Source organism: Seriola aureovittata, chromosome 2 (genome assembly GCF_021018895.1).
Source record: "Seriola aureovittata isolate HTS-2021-v1 ecotype China chromosome 2, ASM2101889v1, whole genome shotgun sequence".
NCBI classification, from domain to species: domain Eukaryota; kingdom Metazoa; phylum Chordata; class Actinopteri; order Carangiformes; family Carangidae; genus Seriola; species Seriola aureovittata.
The window spans coordinates 31,663,791-31,677,500 of record NC_079365.1 but is presented as its reverse complement, the minus strand read 5'-3'; the positions used below and the strand labels follow the sequence as shown (position 1 = coordinate 31,677,500).

Below are 13,710 nucleotides of genomic sequence, written 5' to 3'. Positions count from 1 at the left end.
GTGTCAGTTAGATGTAGGACAGTTAGCTTGGTGTCAGTTAGCTCGGTGTCAGTTAGATGTAGGACAATTAGCTTGGTGTCAGTTAGCTCGGTGTCAGTTAGATGTAGGACAGTTAGCTTGGTGTCAGTTAGATGTAGGACAGTTAGCTTGGTGTCAGTTAGATGTAGGACAGTTAGCTTGGTGTCAGTTAGCTGTAGGACAGTTAGCTTGGTGTCAGTTAGCTCGGTGTCAGTTAGATGTAGGACAGTTAACTTGGTGTCAGTTAGCTCGGTGTCAGTTAGATGTAGGACAGTTAACTTGGTGTCAGTTAGCTTGGTGTCAGATGTAGGACAGTTAGCTCGGTGTCAGTTAGCTCGGTGTCAGTTAGCTCGGTGTCAGTTAGATGAAGGACAGTTAGCTTGGTGTCAGTTAGCTCGGTGTCAGTTAAATGAAGGACAGTTAGCTCGGTGTCAGTTAGCTTGGTGTCAGATGTAGGACAGTTAGCTTGGTGTCAGTTAGCTCGGTGTCAGTTAGATGTAGGACAGTTAGCTCGGTGTCAGTTAGCTCGGTGTCAGTTAGCTCGGTGTCAGATGTAGGACAGTTAACTTGGTGTCAGTTAGCTCGGTGTCAGTTAGATGTAGGACAGTTAGCTCGGTGTCAGTTAGCTCGGTGTCAGTTAGCTCGGTGTCAGTTAGCTTGGTGTCAGATGTAGGACAGTTAACTTGGTGTCAGTTAGCTCGGTGTCAGTTAGATGTAGGACAGTTAGCTCGGTGTCAGTTAGCTCGGTGTCAGTTAGCTCGGTGTCAGTTAGATGTAGGACAGTTAACTTGGTGTCAGTTAGCTCGGTGTCAGTTAGATGTAGGACAGTTAGCTCGGTGTCAGTTAGCTCGGTGTCAGTTAGCTCGGTGTCAGTTAGATGTAGGACAGTTAGCTTGGTGTCAGTTAGCTCGGTGTCAGTTAGCTCGGTGTCAGTTAGCTCGGTGTCAGTTAAATGAAGGACAGTTAGCTCGGTGTCAGTTAGCTCGGTGTCAGTTAGCTCGGTGTCAGTTAGATGTAGGACAGTTAGCTCGGTGTCAGTTAGCTCGGTGTCAGTTAGATGTAGGACAGTTAGCTCGGTGTCAGTTAGCTCGGTGTCAGTTAGCTCGGTGTCAGTTAGATGTAGGACAGTTAGCTTGGTGTTAGTTAGCTGTAGGAAGGTGTGGTGAACTGAAATGAGATGGCCTGGTCTTCAGAGGATTTTCACTTTCTATCACCAGCTTTTCCCGCCCTTACTGTTGCATTGCAAAGTGCGACTTCTGTTACTTAGCAACCATTACAACACATAACTTTTAGACTTCATAAATCTTTTAGTTTCACAGTTGTACCGTTAGCTGTTGAACTGAAACACAATGCTGAAATTTAACAGTGTGATCCTCTCTGTCACTGTTGTTTACTGACTGATTATTTCCATCACTGGCACAATGAATCTTGGGATATGTTGTCCAGGAAAAGAAGGAAACATTTGAAGGAGCCTTTGAAATGGGACAGTCCGGTCGTGACACGTTGACGTTATCGTTAGCAGCCTCTGAAGGATGAGACCCTGAGCTGAGACACAGCTGTAAAGTTTGCATGAAGAAAGAAGAACGGAGCGCTGAGCGTTGGTCAGAGACAAACTGAAGTGTGTTCTCCAGAAACAAAGTCAGACATCTCGAGAGCTTCTCTGTCCTGTCAGAACGTCACACTTCCTCCTCCTCCGCTGCTCAGCGTCACTCTGCAGGAGACGAGCGTCTGACGCTGTATCTGATTTGTGATCGTGGTTGATGAGTTTATGTGCGCTTCTGTATTCCTGTTGTTAATGATGTGGTCTCTGTTTCAGGTGGAGTGGACTGTGGAGGACGAGACAGACAGACAGACAGACAGACAGACAGAGAGAGAGGGAGAGAGCGAGCCTTGGATTGACAGAGAACTGGATAACAGCACAGGAAGGCCATCAAACAGCAGGGAGCCAGACTCCCGCTCACAACTGTAAAAACACACAGCAGAGAGACAGACCCGACACTTTGTCAGAGCCACAGGAAGATACTAAAACAGCAGGGTACTGCCAGAACACATCATAAACTGATGAGTTACACACACACACACACACACACACACACACACACACACACACAAACACACAAAGCAAAGGAAATAGACATGATTCTGTGTCAGAGCCACAGGGAAACAGTAAAACAGCAGGCTGCTGTCAATGCATCTTAAACCAACAGATTTTACAAACACTGACACACACACACACAGACACACACACAGACACACACACACACGCACACACGCACACACCCATGTGTGGGGAAGCTGGAGCTGTGGAACAGGCCGAGCAGTTCGACGACTAAAAACTCTGTTAGTGCAAATTCCTCTGAGATGAAAATGAAAGACGAAACCACAGATGACCACAGAGCTGAGGGGGCGGAGCCACAAGACCACTGTCACTGCTGCTTACAAACCTGGTACACAGTTTGAATTCAGTCACATTCATAACAAGGTCATTTGGTTCAACTGCAGTTAGATTTTTAAAACTTTGAAATTAGTTTGACACCAGTGAGAAATGAACATATCTGATTGATCAGTATTGATCAGTTAATGTTGTATAGATCAGAGTAAATGAAGGCCAGGTTGCATTAACAAGGAAACGTACTGAATGTTTCTCTGAAGCCACGCCCACACTGATAAGTTTTGAATTTAAAACCAAAACAATCTCGGTCCACACAAACACACCTGAAAACACCTGAGCATTCGCCTGCACTGAGCGTGTGCGAGTCGGTGTAAACAGGAAGTAGCTTGTCTCCTCTGCAGTAAAGCCTCTGAAGGAGGAACAGCAGAGACAGTTGTAGCATTAAAACAGAGAATGTAAGTGAACAGCAGCTGCTGCAAAGACAACAAGGTCAGTAACACTGTCATTCATTATCATGTTGTATTCACCACTGGTAGTCCAGGCTGATGACAGCCAATCAGGAGAGACCCTGGCTGTGACCTCATCGTTTACACTCTCTGTCCAGACTACAACACGACCCAAGAGTTTTCAAAATAAAACACAACTCCAGAGTTTTCAAAATAAAACACAACTCCAGAGTTTTCAGAATAAAACGTGTCCAGCAGAGTTTCTGAAAGTCTCGGTTTGAGCGTCTGAAGACTCTGGAGTTGTGTGGACAGAGGAGGAAGTGTAGAAGAAGAGATGAGTTTTAAAACTAAAACGCCATGTGGGCGGAGCCTGAGACTCCTTCAGACGACCTCTAACAGCTGCTGTGTCCCTCCACGCTGCATGAATTAAACCAGATTTGGTTAAAGAAAACAGCGGCAGCTCCACATCCCGAGCACTGACTCAACAAGATACAGAAGGTGTCACCACATCATCAGTATTGATGAGGGCTGATATCTGAAACCTGTAGAAATTATATAGATATTTAAGACTGTAGATTTGATTCATGAACTTTGAATCACTCTGAGATTGAGCAACTCCAACACAGAGTTTCAATCACTGATGCCAAACTAGAGGAACTCGGCATGGGGTCAGGAGAAGCTGAGTAAAGGTGAAATATAAAAACAGGTTTTATTATTAATCACCAGCACGTGTTCACAGGTTTATTATCCTGAAGCTGCGAGCTGCTCCTTCATATTCTGAAATTCACAAATAACACATGGGGCTTTTATTACAGGTGAGAAGGTTCGAAGCAACAATTAAAAAAGTAAAAAATGACAAAACAACCAATGTTTTATATGATGACTTCGGCTCCTCAGTGACTTCTGACCCCGTCTGAGACACTCATGAAAATACAAGCTCTTTTCTCTGACTGTTAATGTCTGTGACAGTTGAGAGGAAACGCTCCACAGCAGCTGTAAAACACTGGTGGATCAGCATGTTTCAGTCCTTCACACGTCACTTCACTGTGTTCACGCAGTTCTGAGCTTCAGGTTCAACTCTGCTGTTTGCAATGAATCTGGTCTTTTTCCCGCCGCTGCTCCTCCTCATGACTCGGAGCTGCAGGTGTGAGGTGCCTGAGGAGAAAGAACCTTTTTCTCCTGTTGATAATGTGAATCTGTAAAGACCCTCCCACCTGTGTCTCCATGTCATCCTTCCTTTCCTCTCATTCACCCACTTCTTCACTGAACAACAGGTGTAGTGCTGCTGGAGCGCACCTGAGCGACGCTCCGCCACTTCTTTTCTCCAGGTGATGAAATCAAATATTTGAAATTTATATATATTAATTTATATATTTTTTAAGCGCATGAAGATCTGATCGTCACTAAAGCGTTGGTCATGTAGAGAGCCAATTAAAACTAGAATCACCACCTCCACCAACCAAGTATCAGGAAATCCCTCCTCCTGCCTCCTCCCTCCCTCCTGCCTCCTCCCCCCTCCCTCCTCCTGCCTCCTCTCTCCTTCCTACTTCCTCCCTGCTTCCTCCTTCCTGCCTCCTCCCTCCTTCCTGCCTCCTCCCTCCTTCCTGCCTCCTCCCCCCTCCCTCCTTCCTGCCTCCTCCCTCCTCCCTCCTTCCTGCCTCCTCCCTCCTCCCTGCTTCCTGCCTCCTCTCTCCTCCCTGCTTCCTGCCTCCTCTCTCCTTCCTGCCTCCTCCCCCCTTCCTCCTTCCTGCCTCCTCCCCCCTCCCTCCTTCCTGCCTCCTCCCCCCTCCCTCCTTCCTGCCTCCTCCCTGCTTCCTCCTTCCTGCCTCCTCCCTCCCTCCTGCCTCCTCCCCCCTCCCTCCTCCCTGCTTCCTGCCTCCTCTCTCCTTCCTGCCTCCCCCCTCCTCCCTCCTTCCTGCTTCCTTCCTGCCTCCTCCCTCCAGTTTCTTTATCTGTGATGCATTTACACAGAAACAAAGTCAGTCTGTTACACTGGGACAGAAAGCTAGCTTAGCCTAGCCTGTTAGCTTAGCTTCTCCTCTGGATGGATGTTTCCACTGAGGCTTCATTTGCTCGACACAAGTCAGTAACTGAAATCATTTAAACACAAACGACTTGTGTTCATTCACCTGCTGCTTAATGCTAAGCTAACTACAACCTGCTACATCACAGTGTGGTCTGATGTCACTGAGCTGGGTGTTTGTCTGATGCTGCGTCAGTCTGACATCTGATCATGTGATCTTAGTTCACTGATCTATGGAATCTTGTCACCGTAGCAACAGTGGAGAGAACGTGACCGTAGGCGCACGTGTAGGTGCTACACCTCTGTCCATCACATCTGTTCTGTCGTCTTCATTTCTCTTTCATCTCTCTCTTTTATCTCTTTTATTCCTTTTTCCATTTCATCTTTGACTCGTTATTCATCATCTTTTCTTTCTTGTCTTCCTTTTGCCATTTTCATCTTTGACCCTTTTTAATTCCTCAGCTCCTCGTTTCCTCTCCTCAGATCTTGATCAGCGTTGTTTCCTCTTCTTCCTTTTCTCAGTGACTGAATGTGAAAGTCGTTCTGTTGTGTTGATATTGAGTCACTGAGACAGAAGCAGCAGCAGCTTCACCCTGATCAGACTCTGATGATGATGATGATGATGTTCTCTCTGTTTCTCACCCTCATGAACAATCAGCATTACAGCAGGTTCATGTAAAAGTGAGCTACATGCTAACGTGCTAACAAACCACCGTCAGAGGAAAACACAGCCCCCCCCCTTCTGATTTCTACATGCTGATGTTCTAAAACAGGCTTTGCTGTTATTTTTAATGAGGTGTGCGTGCTGTACGATGAAGGTGACGATGATGATGACTCCTCTGTCTGCACCTTTACAACATGTAAATAAAGAACAGAGTTGGAACTTGTCTGAGGACGTTTGTGATCAGAATGAAAACATGAAAACCTTTGTCTCGTTTCATCTTTTTATCTCCATAAACAACGAGAGAACAAAAGAGCTTTGTCCACGTCTGTTTTATTTTATCTTTGTGAAACACTTTGTAATCTCTGATTCAAGAGCTTCATAAATAAACTTTATTATTATTATATTAGAAATATGAGGAACCTGAGGGAGAGGAAGGTGAAGACAGTGAGGTCAGCAGAGAGAGCAGGAAGTGAAGACAGGTGACGTTTCTCTGGATTCATGTTACATCTCAGTAGAAGACGTCACTGTGTCCCAGTTCAGGGGACGTTAATCAGAGGACGCCGTCTGCTCTACGGAGGAGTTTCTCTGGGCGCCAGCAGCTATTTTGGGATGTGTTGGAAGGATCCACCTGTTGGAGCCTTCGTGGTCCAGGAGCCTTTGAAATGACTCGGCTGTGTTCAGCCTCCGAAGGACGGAGCTCTGATCTCCAAGCATCACTTTGTGAAGACGATCTTGTTCCGGTTCTAAAAGCTGAACATGAAACGATCTGTGATGCAGAAACTGGATCAGAACCATTAACAGCAGATATCGTTTCTACAGCAGCTGGATCGAACTGAATGATCCACAGATGAAGCCTGTGATCTGAACACTGATGGAGACCATGTCCTCTGAAACACTCCTCCATCATTCTCTAGCTGCAGAACGACTGTCTCTGTCTCACCTCTGAATTACCTCCTCGCTTTGATAACACACGGCTCCAAACCAACTTGACCCTCTGACCTCCTGCACCTGTGAACACTTCAGCTCTTCAACTACTAAATGTTTGTAAGTGTGTCCCCCCCCCTCAGAGCCACTGAGTGATCACAAGCCGTCTGTGATCTTTAATCAAAACGCTGGCTTCAGACGGCTCCTGGAATCAGAGGCAGGAACCTCCACACCTGTTCACATTTAACGTCTGATCCTCTGTGATTTTATCTGCGACTTTTCTTTCAGAGAGAAACATGAGCTGAACCGACGAAAGCTCAGGAGTTAGTGGCTGATCTGTTTTCACTGCTGCCGTCTCAGTCTTTATTAAACCACAATGTTTAACAAGATGTGAGTTAGTGAATCATTAAATCCACTTTCACCAACAAAGGTTTGGAGAGGAAACAGTAGTTCGTGAAGCTGCAGTCACTTTCTTACATTTAAAGTGTTGAAGCACAGAGAGAAACAGACCTCACATCAGCTGTCACTTCAATCAAGTTCATTTCATGTTCAGTTACTAAAGATAAATAAAAGAAGAGAATCAGAATGTGGTTTGTTGCCAAGAAGGTTTTCAACTTAAAGAATGTGCCGTGGCGTTCATGGGGTCACTGGAGGAACCAGACCAGGTGATCCAGCTTCTCCCTGACGAGCATCGACTCCACCCTCAGGTGAGAGGAGAGGCAGCTCTGCACCAACATTTACAGCATCAAATATTCACACATCATCTCAGGCAAAGCATGAATATATCTCATTTATTTTAGATTATATATGTATGTGAAGTAAAAGACCCCCCTTCTGATTTCTACATGCTGATGTTCTAAAACAGGCTTTGCTGTTATTTTTAATGAGGTGTGCGTGCTGTACGATGAAGGTGACGATGATGATGACTCCTCTGTCTGCACCTTTACAACATGTAAATAAAGAACAGAGTTGGAACTTGTCTGAGGACGTTTGTGATCAGAATGAAAACATGAAAACCTTTGTCTCGTTTCATCTTTTTATCTCCATAAACAACGAGAGAACAAAAGAGCTTTGTCCACGTCTGTTTTATTTTATCTTTGTGAAACACTTTGTAATCTCTGATTCAAGAGCTTCATAAATAAACTTTATTATTATTATATTAGAAATATGAGGAACCTGAGGGAGAGGAAGGTGAAGACAGTGAGGTCAGCAGAGAGAGCAGGAAGTGAAGACAGGTGACGTTTCTCTGGATTCATGTTACATCTCAGTAGAAGACGTCACTGTGTCCCAGTTCAGGGGACGTTAATCAGAGGACGCCGTCTGCTCTACGGAGGAGTTTCTCTGGGCGCCAGCAGCTATTTTGGGATGTGTTGGAAGGATCCACCTGTTGGAGCCTTCGTGGTCCAGGAGCCTTTGAAATGACTCGGCTGTGTTCAGCCTCCGAAGGACGGAGCTCTGATCTCCAAGCATCACTTTGTGAAGACGATCTTGTTCCGGTTCTAAAAGCTGAACATGAAACGATCTGTGATGCAGAAACTGGATCAGAACCATTAACAGCAGATATCGTTTCTACAGCAGCTGGATCGAACTGAATGATCCACAGATGAAGCCTGTGATCTGAACACTGATGGAGACCATGTCCTCTGAAACACTCCTCCATCATTCTCTAGCTGCAGAACGACTGTCTCTGTCTCACCTCTGAATTACCTCCTCGCTTTGATAACACACGGCTCCAAACCAACTTGACCCTCTGACCTCCTGCACCTGTGAACACTTCAGCTCTTCAACTACTAAATGTTTGTAAGTGTGTCCCCCCCCCTCAGAGCCACTGAGTGATCACAAGCCGTCTGTGATCTTTAATCAAAACGCTGGCTTCAGACGGCTCCTGGAATCAGAGGCAGGAACCTCCACACCTGTTCACATTTAACGTCTGATCCTCTGTGATTTTATCTGCGACTTTTCTTTCAGAGAGAAACATGAGCTGAACCGACGAAAGCTCAGGAGTTAGTGGCTGATCTGTTTTCACTGCTGCCGTCTCAGTCTTTATTAAACCACAATGTTTAACAAGATGTGAGTTAGTGAATCATTAAATCCACTTTCACCAACAAAGGTTTGGAGAGGAAACAGTAGTTCGTGAAGCTGCAGTCACTTTCTTACATTTAAAGTGTTGAAGCACAGAGAGAAACAGACCTCACATCAGCTGTCACTTCAATCAAGTTCATTTCATGTTCAGTTACTAAAGATAAATAAAAGAAGAGAATCAGAATGTGGTTTGTTGCCAAGAAGGTTTTCAACTTAAAGAATGTGCCGTGGCGTTCATGGGGTCACTGGAGGAACCAGACCAGGTGATCCAGCTTCTCCCTGACGAGCATCGACTCCACCCTCAGGTGAGAGGAGAGGCAGCTCTGCACCAACATTTACAGCATCAAATATTCACACATCATCTCAGGCAAAGCATGAATATATCTCATTTATTTTAGATTATATATGTATGTGAAGTAAAAGACTTTTCCCCGTCAGGAACTGAAGCTGCATCTGAAGACCGTCTCATGTCCAAGGCTTCTTCAAACATGTCCTCCTTCCCCTGGACAACGGAGGGTCCTTCAAAGTCCCACCTGTTTCGTTGTTCACCAGCAGTGAAAGCAAACCGCACTGAGCCTGAGGATCACGCTTCTAATGTGAAGGTGACACTAGTTTCCCGTTACCTCGGTTTATCCCGGGTCTGATGAAATAATCACCATTTGTGTAGATTTTGTCATTAATTCTTTGTGAAGTCTTAAGTAATGGATAAAAACAGTTTTCTTAGGTCACCGTGACCTTTGACCTTTAGCCACCAAAATCTAATCAGTTCATCTTTGAGTCCAGGTGAATGTTTGAGTGAAGTGTGAAGAAGTTCCCTCAAGGTGTTACTGAGATATCGTGTCCATGAGAATGAGACGAACTCAGCTGTCGACGTTGTTGTTAAGGTTGCTAGGTGACAGGATCCGCACTTTGTGCCACAGCGATAAGGGCAGGAACAGCTGGCGACGCAAAGAGACACTCCTCTGTGACTCCTCCACAAATCCCCCAACGTCCGATTCAGACTCTGAAGGACGCGGCGCCTGAACTGGGCGACAGCTCGTACAATGAGCATCTCTGTGTCCTTCTCTAAACTCCATCCAAGCCTCTGGTGAACGTGACGCCGCTGTGATCCCGGTGTTGTTCAGCCACAGTGATTCTTTTGAACTGGAGAACATCTGTTCGCCGCTCTGCCTCTAACTGTTTGCACCTGCTGCAGCGAGTGTGTGACTCACTTCACCTTCGCCAACAGCTCACGTCAGAAAACCTCAAATATGACACAGATATCCAAGTCACAGTCTGACTACTGCGAGCTGTGCTGTCACCGTCACTTCAGGACGTGTTGGGACAGACTCATGCAGCTCGGTGTGGGGATCAAACGGGACAAATCTGATCTCATCGGGTCTGAAACATGAGAGGACATCTGGAAAAAATGTACTTGAGGTGCAACAAATAGCTCCAGGTGTCTCTGTGTCTCTACATGCCGGTCCAGCAGGGACAGGCTGTCCTGCAGCTTCAGTCAATCTGACAGGTACAGTTTGGAAATCAAACTGGTCGACAGAAATTAAAGAATTAAGAGAGGCTCAGAGCCTCCTCTCTTCTGATTGGCTCACCGACCTGTTGTTACTAGAGCTGCAGAGAGAAGCCTGAGAGAGGAGATGTGAAACTACACTGAGAAGGTTTTTATATCTTCTGGTGGATCAACACTTCAAATAAAACACAGAAGAAGAAGAAGAAAACATGGAGCTTTAAAGATGCTCTGATCAGAGGAGCATAGGCTAACAGGCTAAATCATAATAAAGAATTAAGTTTAAAGCTTATTTGACTTCTATCAAGTGAAATGAAGGATCTGAACCTCGACCTCGACACCTGTTGACGTTTAGCAGCTGATCCTCTGAGTTTTGGTCTTCTGACCTTCTTCTCTCTGAGGTTTGTTTTATCTTTCATCTGCATGTAATCTTTCAAAATGTACTTGAAAATGGCAAACACATGGTTTTCATACCTTGAACACATCTTGGGCTTTGAGTCTGTCTTTATCTGTGCCTGAGCTCTCTGTCGAACCAACACTGAGCTTCAGAGTGAGAGCGACGCTTTGTAAACACATTTCTGTCAGGTCTGTCAACAGACGAGTGGAAACAGTTAACCAGCTGATGAGAGAAAGGTGACATCGCTGAGCTCAGATCAGTTTGAGTGAGCCGCTTATTTTCTCACTTATGGAGCTGCAGTATGTAGACACACATCTCTGGAGTTAAAGGATGTTCCTGGTTCTTCTCAGGGTCTGAAACAGGCTCCGTCCTGGACAGAGACCACACACACAGAAAACTCAGTTTGTTTTTTATTATTATAAAGTGAATGAAGAGCAGATCCAATCAGACCCAGAGGGTCAAACTCAGGGGACGTGAAACAGCAGCAGCTGACCCCCCCCCCCCCCCCCCGATAAACATCAGGGTTACAAATGAGGAGGTGTTTACAAAAAAGAAACTCCACCAAAGACGCTTGGGAGTAACCATGGTTACGAAAAGTTCGGACAGTTCCTGTTTCGGCCTGAGAGAGTTCACGGTTCGTCCCGAAGCTCGCTGCTGTGTTTATTATAGTGAGCTGTACCTGGAGAGTTACACTGCGAGAGGGAGGGGGAGGGGCCCAGGTGAGCCAGGTGAGCCAGGTTCTCCCTAATGACCCTGAAGGTTCCTGCAGGAAGAGGCTCAGCAGGCGTTGTGTCCTGGTTCATTACTCACATTACAGCTGTTTCACAGTGAAAAATCTTTTTCAGTTTTCAGACTAAAATCCTTTATTTTTGATAGTTTTTTGATAGTTTCCCACAATGCACAGAGGAAATGAAGGAGCTGCTCACAGCTGGAGGTGATTAAAACAAAGTGAGGATGGAGGTGAGGCGCCTTCTGTCAACACCCGGAAAACAGTCATTGTTTGAATAAGTTAAAGGTTTTACGTCGACCTGAGGAGGTCTGAAATCAGAGATTTAGAAAATACTAAGAGAAAAATAAAGTCAAGCTCCGCCCCCACCCCGCTAAAGAAATGAATAACTTCAACCTGAGACTGAAACGCACTTAATGCAAAGTTGAATTGAGCTGCACATCACATGTTTAGAGTCGTTACTTCTGGGAAACTTCGTTAAAAGTCCAGATGGACGAGGAGCCTCTCATGAAACCAACTTTTATTATGGTTCAAAATAATGAGCTGAAATGAGACGAGGCGCTGGCCAACTGTCCCTCTGCCCCTCCAAACTCTTGAACCGGACCGTCACCCCTCAACCTCCGCTCAGACTCTGCTTGTTTTTGGAAAACAGTCTGAGGATTAGACCTCGGCGTTGACTCTACCTCTCACGAGGACGTCTTCCTAGAAAAACAGGCTGCGTTTATTGCTGCTTTGGGGCAGCAGATGTGCACATTTGACGGCTGTTGCGTCATTGACTGACGTGTTGGGGATTCAGATGAGTGAAGACAATTTAACGTTAACTTATGGGTGGTAATAAACAGGTCAGAGCTGTTTGAAAGTGAAGTTACCCTGACATTTCCTTAATCCCCTCCCTCGTGGTGCTGGAGGAAACAACTGTTTCGCCATCAGTCTTGCAAAACCACAACTGGATGACACTGAGAGACAGGAGAGCACGGGAGCCTGGATGGATTTAAGGCTTACAGTATTTAAGCTCTGCAGCGAGTGTGAGTGTCAGAAGTGTCGACACCAGGGAATAAGACGCTGCTGCATCAGGGCGACCCACGATGACGTGTCTCGCCACCATGATGCGGGCGACACAGCGAAGGCGCACATGCTTCAGTCTTTTCTGACAAAGCTGCACAACAGCGACGCGTAGCTCATCATCTGGGACGGTCGCCATAGCGAAGATGCTCTTGGTCAGAGGTGACCAACCAGTTACTCTTCATCCTTTGAGTCTTTTCTCTTATAAAACCAAGAAATACAGTTTGTAAATATTTCCCATGAATCTCACTTGTGTCTGTTGTCAGAATACATTTTCTCATTACTTTCAAATCTCCTTCAAATGTTTCCTTCGTTTCCCAGGAAACGAAGGAAACAAACGAAGTCAAGGTTGCTAGGCCACAGTAAGGGCGGGAACAGCTGGTGACGCTCAGAGAAAATCCTCTGTCGACTGTCTTGTGTCAGTTCGAAGACTGTAAATGCTTATTACTGTTACCATGACAACAGAAGTCTTCTAGAGGACAGCTCTCTACAGTGACACTGACACTTATTGATCTGAAGGTGAAGTTATTGATCTGAGGGTGAACTTATTGATCTGAAGGTGAACTTATTGATCTGGATCAAACGCACACGGAGCCTGAGGCTCATTCAACAGTAATGAGCCGTCGTTCTAAAACAGGCTGTTGTGGTGGTTTGACATTGATCCTCCGGTTGTTTCAGGAACTCAGCTGATGTGAATTTTATTTAGTTAGTTAGCTAGTTTACTTTACTTCAGATGGTTTTAAGCTGCTCAGTGACCGAGACGCTCTGACCACGAGGCAGAGCAGCGTTATCACTCCACTGTCACTGTCACTCTGCTGCTCATGAGAGTGTGTGAGGCGCTGGCTTCAAATGTTCATCCAGTAGTTTTAAATGACAGAGTGAACTCTGTTGGACTGTTGTGCTTCTGTTAGACCTCTCTTCCAGTCTCACCTGTGCTTCAGTTGTGTCCTCCAGAGACACAGATCTCACCTGTGCTCGATTCTTGGCCCTCTGTTTGCAGCTACATGCTGCTGCTGATCAGGTTTCCATAACACCAATATTTTCATATGTGAATGTATTGATCCATAAATCCATCAGACCTCCCCTCAGTCTCCTCTCTCACTGGATGTCCATTAACTTTAATGCTGAATAGTGACAGAGCTGCAGAGGAACTCTGTCCCTGCATGTCCCGTCTGTCTCTATCCAATAACGGCTCATTGCTATAACGAAGCTTTTAATTAGTTTTGTTTTATGCTTTTAATCATTTATTTATCCTTAACATTTTCCCGTCTCTTAGTTTCAATCCAATCAAATCGAAACAATTTGTAATGTGTGATTGCTCTGTTTTATGACTGTGGAACCTTTAGAAAAGTGCTGTATAAATAAAGTTGATTAAATCATGAAGAGTTCCACAGGCTGGAGGAGTCGTGTATTCAGAGAAGCTTTGTTTTCCCCAGACTTTGTTGCCACCTTTAAATGAAATGTGGTCCAG

The 13,710-nt window shown here is 45.5% G+C and overlaps 1 protein-coding gene across 5 annotated transcripts in view; it reads left to right on the top strand.

Annotated features, from left to right (window-relative positions):
• The window catches only part of raly (RALY heterogeneous nuclear ribonucleoprotein), an 87,452-nt gene extending 82,808 nt beyond the window's left edge, over window positions 1-4,644 (top strand). For 3 of the 5 annotated variants that reach the window (XM_056364245.1, XM_056364236.1, XM_056364228.1), the window contains one exon: window positions 1,835-4,643. The gene's annotated coding sequence lies outside the window, so the exon portion shown is untranslated. Of the gene's footprint in view, window positions 1-1,834 lie in introns of all 5 variants that reach the window. The other 2 variants (XM_056364251.1, XM_056364226.1) reach the window with 2 other exon arrangements.
• The last annotated feature ends 9,066 nt before the right edge of the window (window positions 4,645-13,710 follow it).